Raw genomic sequence first — 13427 nt, forward strand, 5'->3', positions numbered from 1 at the left:
TCAGAGTCCCAGCAGGAAACAGAACTCACTGGAGATGGTTCTGCTGGAGACTTTAAAGAAGGGGATACTTCAGAAGTGTGGGCAGAGGTAGGTGGACAAACAAGAGATGGGGGACACCCCAAGTTTAGCATCAATGGGGAGCTGGTATCCCCGAGGACTGAAGGGCCAAGCGGAGGAAACTGAGGGACTGGGGCCCATGACAGTTGGAGTCCTGGAGGAAGAGCCTCTCAGTGGAAGCAGGAGTGCTGGAGGGACACAGTCTTCTTCTGAGATGGGGAGTCCAAGCAGGGGACAAGGACACAGTGTAGCTTCTCTCTTCCCACTTGACTGGCCATTAGTGCCTCCCCTTGTCTCTAATACAGTTGGAAGCCAGCAGCCAAGGGTGTTTGAATGATGTGGTCTGTGGGGTCAAAGTAGGGGAGAGAATGCAGCAAATGGGTAGATTCGGACAGAGCAGGGTAGACAGAGAAAAACCAACATTCACAGAAGCAACACATTCACAGAAAATATGTTACTTAGGACTTCCAGCATTGTGCAAGAAGGAAATTGATAGAAGTCATGTTTGGTAGTTGCCGGCACCATTCCTCACATTCTGACTTCTGGATTCTGCTTTTCATCAGTCCCTTCCACACTAACTTGCCCAGCCTAGTAATATAAAGAGCCTAGTCATATAAAGAGAAGCAAAATTCAGAGGATTCCTTTGTTGTTGTTGTTAACTTTTTCCTTCCACTGCTACTTACAAGCTCTCTGACCTTGGAAGTCACAAAAATGTCTCTGAGTCTCATTCATCAAGTATGGAAGAGGTTGGGTTTGATGTTTTGCATTGTGTCTTCTGGCTTGAAGGTTTTATGATGCTTTAAGAGGGTCTTTGGCTTCCTTCTTATGAAAGGCATGTAGTGCTCTGGCCCCTTCTAAAGGGGTGAGCCGCCTTCCCTTGCCTGTTGTCGCCTGCAATGGTTTGAAGGCTGGAAGAGAGCACAACAGCAGTACCCCAGTCCTCCAAGGAACAGACTGCAGCAGGTTATTAGCATTTTATCGACTTTGGCTCTGCCGTTGATTGTCAGGATCTGTAGTGAAATACTTTAATATACATTTGAGTCTAAGTGTTACCCAGGCCGAAGGAGCACTAATTTTGAAGATATGTTTGCATTATAGCCTGTGTTCTAGAGAGACCCAATATAAAGAAACACACCCAGCAACTCTGCTTACTCGGCTGGTGGAGGGAATTGAGGAGTGTTGCTGAAGGGAACTCACTTTTGTATGCATTTCAGAGATTTAATTTTATTAGCCGATGCAAATGATCTGTTCCACAAATGTAAAACAAAAGGACAAGAAAATGATCCCTGTGTCAACATCAGGATGTCTGACTTAAAATCCCATTCAAATAACTCCCTAAAAATGATCAGACACTGAATACATTATTTTTCTGACTTTGACAAAACCAGTCTGCACAAAGAAGCAGCCCCATGAGGTTACGGATAAACCAACCACCTTAAACTTCAGCATTTCCATGTCAGTCACAGATTTTCTTAAGGGCCAACTCACTGTTTAAGGACTAATGTATTTGGAGAGGGAAAAAAAAAACCACACTGTGTTATTAAGCAGAATCCCCTTTACATACAGGGATCGGATCAGTTTGCCCGGATTGTGTTGCCTGCTTTATTGTCCTACTTCAAACACGGGGCCCTGGGCATCATCTCGAGGAAGGGCTGATTGAACTGTCGGCCTGACACTTGTCAGCTGTGGATAATACGGGCTTCAGTCCGTCATGCTCACACATAAATGAACCATGACAGAGATAGACTGTTGAATAGAAAAAGCAGTTTTACTGTGGATAACCTTTCTTGAATAAATGCAACAAATAATAAAGTCTGAAAAGGGGGAACATGTACCTTAGGAAAGCAGTGACGTTCAGAACCAAACGGTTATTATCTTTTTGGGCCATCAAAAATTGCCCATTTATCCAAGTACATTATTGAGACAAAAGCTAAAAGTGCTATGATTATCATAAAAATGATGGCAGTTGAATCTATGCAGTCTTCAATATTATATCACATAACAAAACCTAGTTACAGCTCACCAGGATTGAAAAAGGAGGCATTGTTTGTGTACCAAATGGAATCCACAATTGTTCTTAGAAAATGGTGGCACACATCTTAATTAAAAGAGCAGAAAAAGAATCTAAAGCTCTTTCTTTATGTCTTTAAAACATTTCTCCTTTTTTATTAAAAGAAAAAAACACAGAACTCCCAGTAGAAATTGTGGAAACTCTACATTTCAATCAAGACAGTCAAAAGAATGATTCGAATTTACAGGCCTATAATTGGAACAAATTGGAAACAAAAGAAGAGCACGTTTAAGCCACGTGATGTGGCCACAGTGCTGCTGTGTACAGTATGTTAGAAAAAAAAATCATGTTTCTTTAAAGCAAAGCTAACTCCACTGCAGGCTCTGAGCAATTTGCATAAATGTCTCTACCATGATTTTTTTTTATTTATGGGCCCTAAGTTTCTAATTAAATACTAATTAATACTATCACCAGAATTGTCTCCCATCCCCAGCTCTTCATAGCTTTGTCACTTTGATTAATGCACAGTCATTTATTAACTTATTTAACAAGCCGGGGTGCCTCATGACAAACTAGATTAAATTATCCTCATAACAGTCTCATTACTGGAAAAAGGGAGTTTTAAACTTAATAAAAATTATCCTCAATAATGTTAAAGCTTTTTCACCATACCCTTAAAAGATAGAAATAGGTTTCTTGTTTGATTTATAATATATGGAGTTGTATAAAGCATCCATTAATAAAATTTATAAGTTCATTTAAGCTTGCACATTACAGTAGTGCTGTAGCCTTGGGTGCTTATTATTTAACTTTTGCTGTAGTTATGAAGATAATTAATGTCCTGACCAGACAGGGACTAAAATACCCACCAGAACAAGATAATTAGAGACATAAATAATGTTTAGGTTCTTGTGTGCTGCTCTTAAAATTAATTGTTTTGTTTTCCATCCAAACTTGATAAAGAAGAAAATAAGAGTTTACCAAGGAACTGTACGATGAAGGTGAGATGTTTGTTTCGGTGGACTGGCAAATGCTAGCAAGTCTGGCAGTTTTTGGGCTGGAGGATGGAGCAGATGTGTCAGGGGATTTGGCTCCTGGGAAACTGTTCGGCCCTCATTGCTCTCTGTCGCCCTCTGGTGGTCAGGTCCTGGTGACATGCACACCTTGCAGCCAGGCCTGTTTGTCAGTGGGAGGCAGAGGGGTGAGGCAGAAGTGGGAGCTGGAGGAAGTCTCTTCATTTAAGTGCTGGGATAAACTTCTCATCTCAGTCAGACTCCAGGAGAAGGGGGGCCCCAGAGGGAGCTCAGCATGCCTTATGGCAGCAAATCTTTCTTGCTGACAAAGCAGAATCCAGGAAGCTGTGGCTCAAGCCCTGCCGGTCTCAAAATAAATAGGCACAAACGCTTTAAAACATGCGTGGAGCGCTGACCCTCCGTGGGGCTGTGTGCTAAAATAAGTGTTCAGCATGTTCGGAGGGCAGATTCTCTTTTTATTTTCAGTTTCTTGCTAAAATAGCACCCTTGTTAAGGGTCTAGGTGACCCGGTAGTAAGGGCAGGGAAAGGTATCTGCTGCCGGAGGGTCTGCAGTCTAAATTTCCTTCTGGCCTGGGCCGTCCTCAGTCTTTGGGTGGGGCTGTGGGAAAGGTGCAGTAGCTCCCTGGTCACAGATAGGGAGCTGCCACCCTGTGTAGACAACACTTCATCACTGACAACGCACCTTGGCATGTATCGTGCTGTCTTCATCCCCCCAGAGCCCTGTGAGACCAGAGGGAGGGACTGTTATTATGGTTGCTGAGGGGTCACGTACTGATTTCAATCCACAAACCGGCCGGCTGGTGACTTCCTTCCTGGGAAGAGCACCTGGCTCCTTTTCTTTCGGTATCTGAAGTCCTTTCTGCTTTTCCGCACCTCACCCCCAGTTCTTCTCTCTCACACCCTCCTTCTCCCGCTCACCTTTTCTTTTTATCCTTGATTCAGAGCAGAGATAACAATAACTCTACTTGTTCTCATACTAAAATAGCTCACTTGTCAAAGCTGCAGGGAGACTGGTGCCACGGAAATTCTGTGAGCAGAAGAATGGCTGGGAGAATTTTCTCCGAGTTTAGATTAGAGCGCTTCATGGTCAGAGTCCTCTCCCATTCACTCCCATCCCTGGGAGGTAAAAAGACAGCAAACGTCTTCATGATTTATAACTCTTGTTTAGCATTGATTCAGAGCTCCATCTTTGCAAGTCTATTAGTAGAGACCTATTAGTGGAGATTGGCTTTGGCCAAAAATAGATCAACGTTAGGCCAAATCTTAGCTACCTGATTCACTCAGTTTCCTCCAGGCAACTTCATTTGAATTCAGGGTATTAGGTTCCCAGGCTTGCCCAGGATTCTGCTTGGGCAAGGAGGCCAAATTAAATGAAACAGGGCGTCTAGGAGCCAAGTGAGGCGATGTCCTAGACTAAAATAAAAGCGCAGGAAGAGAAGAGCACTCGGTCAGTGAAGGAAGGTGAAGGCCCAGGTGATCTTATTTCTGTCTGGGTCCTTCCACTGGAGTTCCCACTGGCTTCATCATGACGGCCCCAGGAGTTGAGGGGCAGATGGGAATGGTGGCTAGACGGACGCAGGCCACAGATTAGGGATGCGTAGTTGGGAAGAACACAGGAGAAGGAGAGAGAGTTTTTCAGTGGTGCTCAAACTTTAATGGGCAAAACTTTGTTTAAATGCAGAGTCCCTTGCTCCAGTTTCAGACTTGCTAATTCTCTTAGTCTGAGATGACACCAGGAATCTGCACTGATAACAGGGCTTTAGTGACTTTGATTCAGGGGTCAGTCCATGACCAGTCATTAAGAAACACTGGACGAGGAAGGGAGAAGGAGAAGATGAAAGAACTGTAGGAAGTGAGGGAATTTTGCCTAAATCATCTTTACCTCCTGAGAAAGTGCCATAGCTGTCTTCTCTCTCTCTCTCTCTCTCTCTCTCTCTGTGTGTGTGTGTATGAGACAGAGAGAGAGAGAGAGAGAGACAGAGAGAAAGAGATGCCCTCCATGGCCAGAGAGGAAGGTAGGTCAAACACATATCCTTGGCTCTTCCAGCACCTCTTCTTGTGCTTGCCCTGGATGCCCTGCTCAAATCCAGTCTACATTGTGTCCACTGGAGGCTGCTCTTTAAGCTCTGTCACTCTCCTGCTCACCCCTTTCCTCTCACAGTGGCATCCTTCTGTGAGGGGACATCTGAAGGAAATGGGGGTACAGCTGTGCCCTGAGCCAGGGTTGCTGCCAGCATTAAAGAGAAGATGGAAAGAGCCCTGTTTCCCACCTCCATACAACCTCCTGGAATAGTCAAGTGCCAAAATGGCCTTAATTAAACTGCCTCAGGCACATTCTGAGGGCCAGTCTATTGCTTGGGCCACCATGGGCAGACAGAGGTGCTGTGAGGGTAAGGCACCCTCACACAGCTTCAGAACTAAACGCACCCCAGCTGGGATGTCCTGACCTGTCAGGGCTCTCTCTATTGTGCTCTTCATGCCTTGGTAACCACATAGGCAGAGCGATGTGGATGCCACATGTGTGCACAGATCAATGCATTCATGGTCACAGGCAAGTGCCAGGCACTGTGCTGGGTGCTGGCGATAGATGAAGATGAAAGAAGGTTTCTTGCAAACTAGCTTCACTGTTGCCCCTTGAAGGCTCTCAGTGACATTGCCCTGAGCTGAAAGAGTATATCCAGAGGTTACTGGGACTGAGTGTGTCTTCTAACACCACTTAGACACCTGGCAGAGAACAGGACACTTATGACTAGATGGGCTCAGGGATGGCTTTGTAGGGTGGATGTGACAGAGGGAGAAGAGAGTGATAGGGTTTAGGGCTGTGGTCCCTAAACTGGAGCGCGCACACCCTCAGGGGCTGTATAAAATGCTCCAATGGGAATGGGCAGAAAATACTGAAATGCTTATTATATTGGCCTTCTAAAATCATGTCATTTGTGCCTTTCCATTTTTGTGATATGTTTTAAAATGAAGAAAATGTCAGCCCAGTAGTAAAATGTATGTGATTTATGAACATATTGGGGCTATGTGCTTGATTCTTTTCTTGCTTCATTGCTGGCTGTGCACTACGAAGCAGGTTCATAGGCTGTTGGTTTAGGAAGGGGGCTATTGTCAAATATGGGGCTGAAGTTCTGGGCCCTGGAGTGTAGGTGGGAGGGGCAAGGAAGCAAAACCAAAAGAGGAGATGAGGGGATGAGAGAATGAGGAAATGGGAAGAGCAGAGATGGACGGGCTCAGGGAGATTGAGAGTCAGGGGCAGCGGGTTGAAGGGAACCGGGATCTCAGGAGAGGAGGCTGTGATGAGGCTTCAGGATACAGGTTGAGAATATCTCAGGTGGGACCACTCTAGGCCATTTGCAGGTTAGGGGTGTCACCAGGTGAGGGAGGGAAAGAAAGGTTCGACAAGTGTATTGGATGTGCTGCCCACAGGGAGGGACATTAAAGTGCCCACGCTGATGGCAAGATCTAGGACAGAAAAGACAGTAAGTTACCAAGATGTGAGTGGAAGGTTCAGGTGGTGTTGGGCAACCAGGTGGCTAAGAGAGAGAGAGAGAGCGAGAGGGAGAGATTTACATACAGGTAGAAGGACACAAAACCCTTTCCAGTCCCCAGGAGGTTGGGGCCATGAAGCACTCCCTACCTGGAGTAGGCTGGGCAGCACCTGGGAGAGCCACGGTCCCTGTGGACACAGGAAGAGGATGGAGTGCTCCGCCCTCCCCATGAGCTTGGGTGCGTTGCTCACCCTGGAACCAAGGTCCCAGAAGGCACTGGAAGAGCCTTTGGATGTAAGGGATGCAGCGGGTGTGGGTGTCTCAGTGGTCAGAACAGCTGGGGGGAGCCTGTGGGAGGGGAGGGGACAGCAGAGGGCTGCTCACGCCGCCTGTGCCTCCTGTGTGCGCTGCCTGCACACACTCTGCTTGGGATTTGTGGAATCGATTTTGTGAGTGTCACCAGCTTTTTAAGAATATTATTATTTTAAGGAATGTACAAATGTCTTTTCATTCAAAAACACAAAATAAGTTATCAGTAGGCATGGACAATGACAACTACAAACCATCATATACTTTGCCAAACGGAACCCTTTACTGAAACCTGAAACCTTTTCTTTAATCTCTTTTTTGAAGTGATTTCTCTAAGATTATTGGTGAGAAACACAACTCTGAGCTTCCCGTAACAGTTCCTGAGTAGAGATAAAGCACTATTTAAGGAGTTAGAACTCGCTGCCTCCCATGCCACCTCCACCCAGTCTGCCTGTGCCAGGGTCCTTCTCTTTAGGATCTTCCTGACACCTTCTTCTCTGTTTCAGGCAGAGGAGCAGCAGCCCTACCTACCATAATAGTGACAATGATGCCTGCCCCCCTCCCCACCATCCTCTCCCCTGTGCAGCCAAAGATCTCCCCACAGGGCTTCACAACTAACTTCTGAGGGGCATCACACAGTGTTCTCAGCTGTCAGGGAGCCTCCTAATGTCTGCTCTTGTCAAGGTCGCTGCAGGCATTTTGAATGTTTTATAAAACAATTTCTGTATCAGTTTTTTGATCTTTATCAGTTGCAATTCATGAGTCCCAAATTGGAATACACTGAAACCAAGCCCAGCCACCTCTTAGAAACAAACCTCCTTCAAAGCAGCTGGAACCACCTTGAGTGTCTCTGGGGCTACTTCTTTTTATTCACTCAGCCTCACCTGTCCCACCAGCCCTTGGCATGGCTGTTGTATCTGAAGTTTTTGCTATGTGTTCATTCATACTCATTAGCATTGACCTTTCTTGAATGTGTTTTTCCTTTTGAGGCTCATCACCTTTCTTTTTCAAAGGTGTGGTGGCATCATCTTTGGTCACAATGACTTCTACTTTTTCGAGGCTGAACATCTTCAAGATTTAGAGTGAGCCCCTCCTCTTCAAACACCTGCAAAAACATTTAAAAATAAGCTAGTTTCAGGGTATGGTTTTTCTTTAATCTACCAAATTTATTCATAATACATTATGCAGGTGTTTTGATGAAAATCCAGAAACCTCTTTAGATACCATATTTCTCTGAAATGTGAGAATGGAAGATCATTGCTATTCCAGGACAAGTCTTGTGCATAGAGCTTTTTATTGCTTTAATTTGCATTATTTCATTTACTCCTCAGAACTCTGTCAGTTAGCAACAGCTTGATCATGCAGATGAGTTAACGGAACCCAGAGGAAACTCACCCAAAGTTACACAGTTAGCAGCTGGTGGAGCCAGGACTAGATGCTGTGCCTTGACTCTCAGTCCAGTGTTCTGTCTACTAGATCATTCTGTCTTTCAGATCATTCTAATCTGAGGACAGGTAGACAGGAAGATCATTCCTGACCAGGAGCATGATGCTTAGATCTAAAAGGGACCCTGTTCTGTATCTAATTCAACCCCCATCCTCCTAAATATTCAGTGGATGTATCTAACTAAGAAAAATGCAAACTATAGGACTGTATACCTATAAATGTTATCCCTGGAAAGAAAAGTAACATTTGGTAAATGTACAAAAAATATGGGAAAAATTTGCATGTTATCCTTGTGCAGGGGCCATGCTAATCTTCTCTGTACGGTTGCGATTTGAGTCTACACACTGTTAAGCAATCTCCAGAATATTTTAAAATGAATCTACTGCAATAGAAAAGATCAAAGTGTGTCACCTAGTAAGCATCGTTTTGTAAAACGTTTGTGTAAATTGCATACATGTGTGCATATGTGTGGATCAGGATGTAAAGTTTCCTTCTGACTGTGGGTTGTGCCAGCAAATGTTGGGAGCCACTGGTATGGTGGAAAGAGCCTTGGAAGTGGGTTCAAATACTTAGTTCCTGTCTCTGCTCTGCCAGCAACTACCTGTGTGAGTGTGGCCAAGGAAATTAACCCCTCAGGTCCTCCATTTCCTTATTTTTCAAATGAGCAGTTTGGACGAGATTATTTTTGAGATCCATTCCTCTCAGATTCTATCAGTCTGGGGGTTCTTTCATGGCATTGCTGAAACACAGAAGTCTTCCAAATGGGGAAGGTGGGTGGAAAGAGGGGACAGGCTCAGAACAGCAAGCATGAGCCAGGTGCAGCCACGTGACTTTGCCCAAAGCAGTTGCTGCCAGTGCTCATGCTCACTGCCTGTCATCATGTTGGTGGCACCCCTAGATCCTGCTGCCATAAGGGTGTGAATGATGACCACGGTTAAATCCAAATTGGAGCCTGTGGATGGCAGTGGAGGTGAGGACTGCCAAACGCATGCACCTGGTCCCAGGCTTGGCACTGCGAGGGCTCAGAAGCAGTTCTTAACGACAAGCATGATAAATACTCCAAGTGGGAAGCAAAGGAAAGGCAACTTAAATAGAACAAGTTGAAATTTAGGAGCTGTATTCCCTCTACAATCTAAGTGGCCCTGGAGTAATAAAGAACTTCTTTGGAAAAAGAAAATAAGGGAGGGGAGAAATTTCAGCAGATATGCAATGTGAAATTCCTACTGTAACTCCTTCTCTGTTGTAGACTAGCATTTAGTTTTCTGTAAAGAGCAGGGACCTGTTCTCACTTTTCACTCATTTGATGGGTAAGATGCAAAGTTAATTTCATGGTGGTGAAACACCCAAGAGGTTGCTTGCTTTCCATTAATATAGAAGACATCTTTGACATTAACACATAGGAGATTACATATATATATACACACACACACGAGAGCTGATAAATGCATTAAATGCATAAATTATTTATTGGTCTTGAGACAGCATATAACATGACAAGAAATGAGATATATCTGTGTGATACGCTCACACATGTAGAAATTGAAGGAGTATTTTTTTTTCCTCAGGTAGAAACATAATTCCAGAAAACATTCTGCCTTTGAAGAACAAAAGTACAAAGATGTTCCAACAGTTGAAGGTTACAGTTTTGCAAAATTGCTTATATGATTCATTGCATTTGGAAACAGGGCATGGAGAAGACAATCATCTTTCCCAGCCTGAATCTCTTTAGCATGCTCCAGTTTCATGTCACCCACTAGGTAAGATTTAATGAGATGTGTCTGTTGGCCTGCACAAAATCTGGTTGACAAGAGCCTTGTGTGTCAGGATGCAGATCAAAAGTGGGTTTGGTTGTTGTTGAGCACGGTGTATTTTTAAAGAAATAAATTAATAATTTAAGACCTCTTAGAACTTGTGGAGGGCACCGAACTGACAGCTTGGGGCCAGGGCCTGTCTACTGCCCAGAAGCATCATGGGTGCAAGTCTGGAAGTGTCCCCACCCAGCCCATAGGAGAGCCTCCCCCAGTCTTCCTTCCACGAGACCCAGGAGAAACGTAGCATGGTGGGTGGGTCCCAGCATGACCTGGGGTGTGCAGGAGGCACTGCTGGACAGAGTGGGAAGGAAACGCGCTTGTCGGCCCCTCCTTTTGGGTAGGCGGCTGGGGAGATTTAAGAGGTGAGTACCTTTCTGGTCATGACCCACCACTGCTGGAACTAAACCCAGGAATCTCATGTAGGAAGTTGGTGTAGCCACTTCTTCAGATACTCTACTTACTTTCAAACTACAAAAACAAAACAAAATCCAAAACCAAAACAAAAAATAACTCAGAACAAAGTCTCAACAACAACAAAAAGGAAAAAGTCCACAGTCTGTGCTAACCAAGTGGCCGTTATTTTTGGCTGTGGCTGGGCTGGTGAGATGCTCTTTGGCCGTCTGTCACTGTGCACAGCAGTCTGACTGGAATTTTAGTGAGCCAGGAAAGGGATGGCTATATTTGGCCTCTGGAAGGGAAGTTGCTGAGATGGAGACCGTTCTTTGGGTCATAGGATTTGAGCCAGCAGGAGGGGAAGCAACTTGCCCCATTTCCCATTTTCAGCTGAGGAAGCGGGTGGGACAACACAGCCAAAACCTTTGTCAGGAAGAGGTCTCTAGGTGAACACACCACGCTGTTCCCAGAGGAGCTTGTTCCAGCCCAAGGAAACCGGCCTTGGCCTGACTGGCCCAGATGAGTGTGGGCTCAGCTATAGTGCCTGTAAAGCAGGATTATCAGATCTGTTAGTCTTCATTTAGCCTTTGGCACTGGATCTAGGCCTTCTCTGGTATTGTATTCATGGAAGCGTCTATGACTTGTTTACTAGTTACTATTCATGTGCCCCTGTGTTTGCTCCTGGAATGTGGGCATTTTGGTTTACTTTTATGACCCACAGAACTTCTACATACAAGAACATTTAAAAAATGTTAAAAATCAAACATTGGACTAGGTTGCCTTCCTTGTTTAAGCTCTAGGTTGTGTGTACATATATGTATATATTATATATATACACACACATATATACACACACATATATACATATACACACATATATATACATATACACACATAACCTAGAGCTTAAACGGGAAAGGCAACCTATATAATAAATTATTAAATCTTCAATTGTATTATAAAAAGAATGACATTCGAGTCATGATAGACAAGATTATTGTTTATAGAGATATCACTAAAATATGCATTTTGTAAGGCTCATTGATTTATTTCGAATTCGAGAAGCAACATAGACATACAAAATGGTTCATTAGATATTCATTATACCTCCTTGGCTGCTTTTATTAGAAATGCCCATGGTGCCAATGGCAAGGTTGATGTTTCCAGGGGTGGAATCAATGCTTGAAACTCATCAATATCTTATAAGCAGTTTTGGTTTAAGGTATTTTGATGATTTCATTGAAATGTTTTACCCCATTAAAAAGCTATAACTTAAACTGTGGTGCAGGGCAGGCGCACATTAGATGATAAATGGCTTTGTGTAAGAGATTTCAGATTTGTCAAATCTGCATTAAAGAACTATATTTGAAATTGGTTGGAAGGTTGGGTGAATTCTCTAGGTAAAAATGACATTTGTTTTATGGATCCCTCTGAAACAATTCCCCAAGAGTTTTCATTTGAATAAATCACATCTAAGTTCAGCACTCCAGAAACAGCTAGCATGGGAGAGTTGCCTTTGCTTTTCTGTTTCCTCTTTTCTGGGAAAAGAGTCAATTTCCTCATCTGTAAAGGGAGTGAGACTAGATAACCTGGAGGTCAAAGCACTTACAGCCTTTCACTTTTTAATTCATTCACTTAACGTTTATTTACTGAGCAGGGGTGGGCATGTTCTGGTACTAACGGAACAGCAACATACAAAACCTAGTCCTTGTTCTGGTGGAGATGACATCCTACAAGGAGAAAGACAATAAACAGATGAGATAATTTCATGAATAATTTACTGCTATGAAGGCAGTAAAGGGTATTGTGTTGAGAAGTTGTGGGTGGGTGTTGCTGGCAACTATTTCTGAGAAAGAGTCATTTCAGCTGAAGAGAAGCCAGGAGTGAACATCTAGAGGAAGAGTATTCCAGAGAGAGGAACAGCCAGGGTGAGAGGCAGTGCAATAGCATGCTAAGGGAAGAGAATCGCCCAGGTCTTCCCTTACTGCGACTTCTTCCCCTGTCTCTGCTGCACCGGTGAATACTCTGCTGTGAGGAAATGACTGAGGCCAAGGTGGCTGCAGAAAGAGTACAGAAGGGAGAGAAATCGGAGGGTGGAGAACACTGGGGTCGGAGGTGGATAGATCTGTTACAACAGACTAGGCTGCACTTCAGTGATGAGTAAACACCCCATCTCAGTGGCTTAACCAAGCACATGTTTCTTTCTTGCTCGTGTTATGGTCTGATGCCAGTCTGATGCTCCTCTCTAAGTAGCGATACAGATTCTTGCCATCATGTGTCTCCACCATCGCAGGGTCCTTTATTTTCAGTCTCATGAATTGGAAAGGGAGAATGAGTGGAAGATTGTGTTGAATGTTTTAGAGGCCAGCCGTGTACTGGCTGCCTGACTAGAATCTGGTGACATGACTCTAATCTAATTGGTGAGCACTGAGTCAGTCTTTGCCAAAAGAGAAGAAGGCATAAAAGAAGGGATTATACTGCTCTCCCCAAATCCTTGAAGACTTGCACTGCACATGTACCATCTTGGCCAGGAGTGCTGGTGAAGGGGTTTGGATGGGGAGGTAATGTCCTCACAGTGATGACTTCTCATTATCTCCACTAGACAGTACACAGAGAAGAAAGACTGGGGAAAAGGTCACCATTTCAGCCCTTGAAGGGAGCTCAGGAAGATGAACCTCTCACTTTAAGCTCAAACCAAGTTATTTTGCTGCTTGTTCAGAATCTGGAGGAAGAGCCAGGTTTGCTGTGAGAGGCTCCTAACTCCTATTGCCTGGCATTCAAGACTTCCTTCCATCTGTCTTTAGCTCATGTTCTATCCAACACGTCTTCTCACATCTCAGAACATCTGCTGTAGCCAGGCCAGACTTCTCGAGG

General features: G+C 44.4%; 2 long non-coding RNA genes and 1 pseudogene across 5 annotated transcripts in view; 1 reads left to right on the forward strand and 2 right to left on the reverse strand.

Annotated features, from left to right (window-relative positions):
* The window catches only part of LOC100432862 (uncharacterized), a 153631-nt gene that overhangs the window by 45463 nt on the left and 94741 nt on the right, over window positions 1-13427 (forward strand). The window lies entirely within an intron of this gene.
* Window positions 1-13427, reverse strand: part of LOC103890642 (uncharacterized) — a 50744-nt gene that overhangs the window by 6584 nt on the left and 30733 nt on the right. For both annotated transcript variants that reach the window (XR_008525287.1, XR_008525286.2), the window contains one exon: window positions 7788-8008. This is a non-coding gene — a long non-coding RNA (uncharacterized LOC103890642). The remainder of the gene's footprint in view (window positions 1-7787; window positions 8009-13427) is intronic.
* On the reverse strand, window positions 8610-8707 carry LOC129059736 (U6 spliceosomal RNA; annotated as a pseudogene).

The sequence above is a fragment of the Pongo abelii genome, chromosome 4, assembly GCF_028885655.2.
Source record: "Pongo abelii isolate AG06213 chromosome 4, NHGRI_mPonAbe1-v2.0_pri, whole genome shotgun sequence".
NCBI classification, from domain to species: domain Eukaryota; kingdom Metazoa; phylum Chordata; class Mammalia; order Primates; family Hominidae; genus Pongo; species Pongo abelii.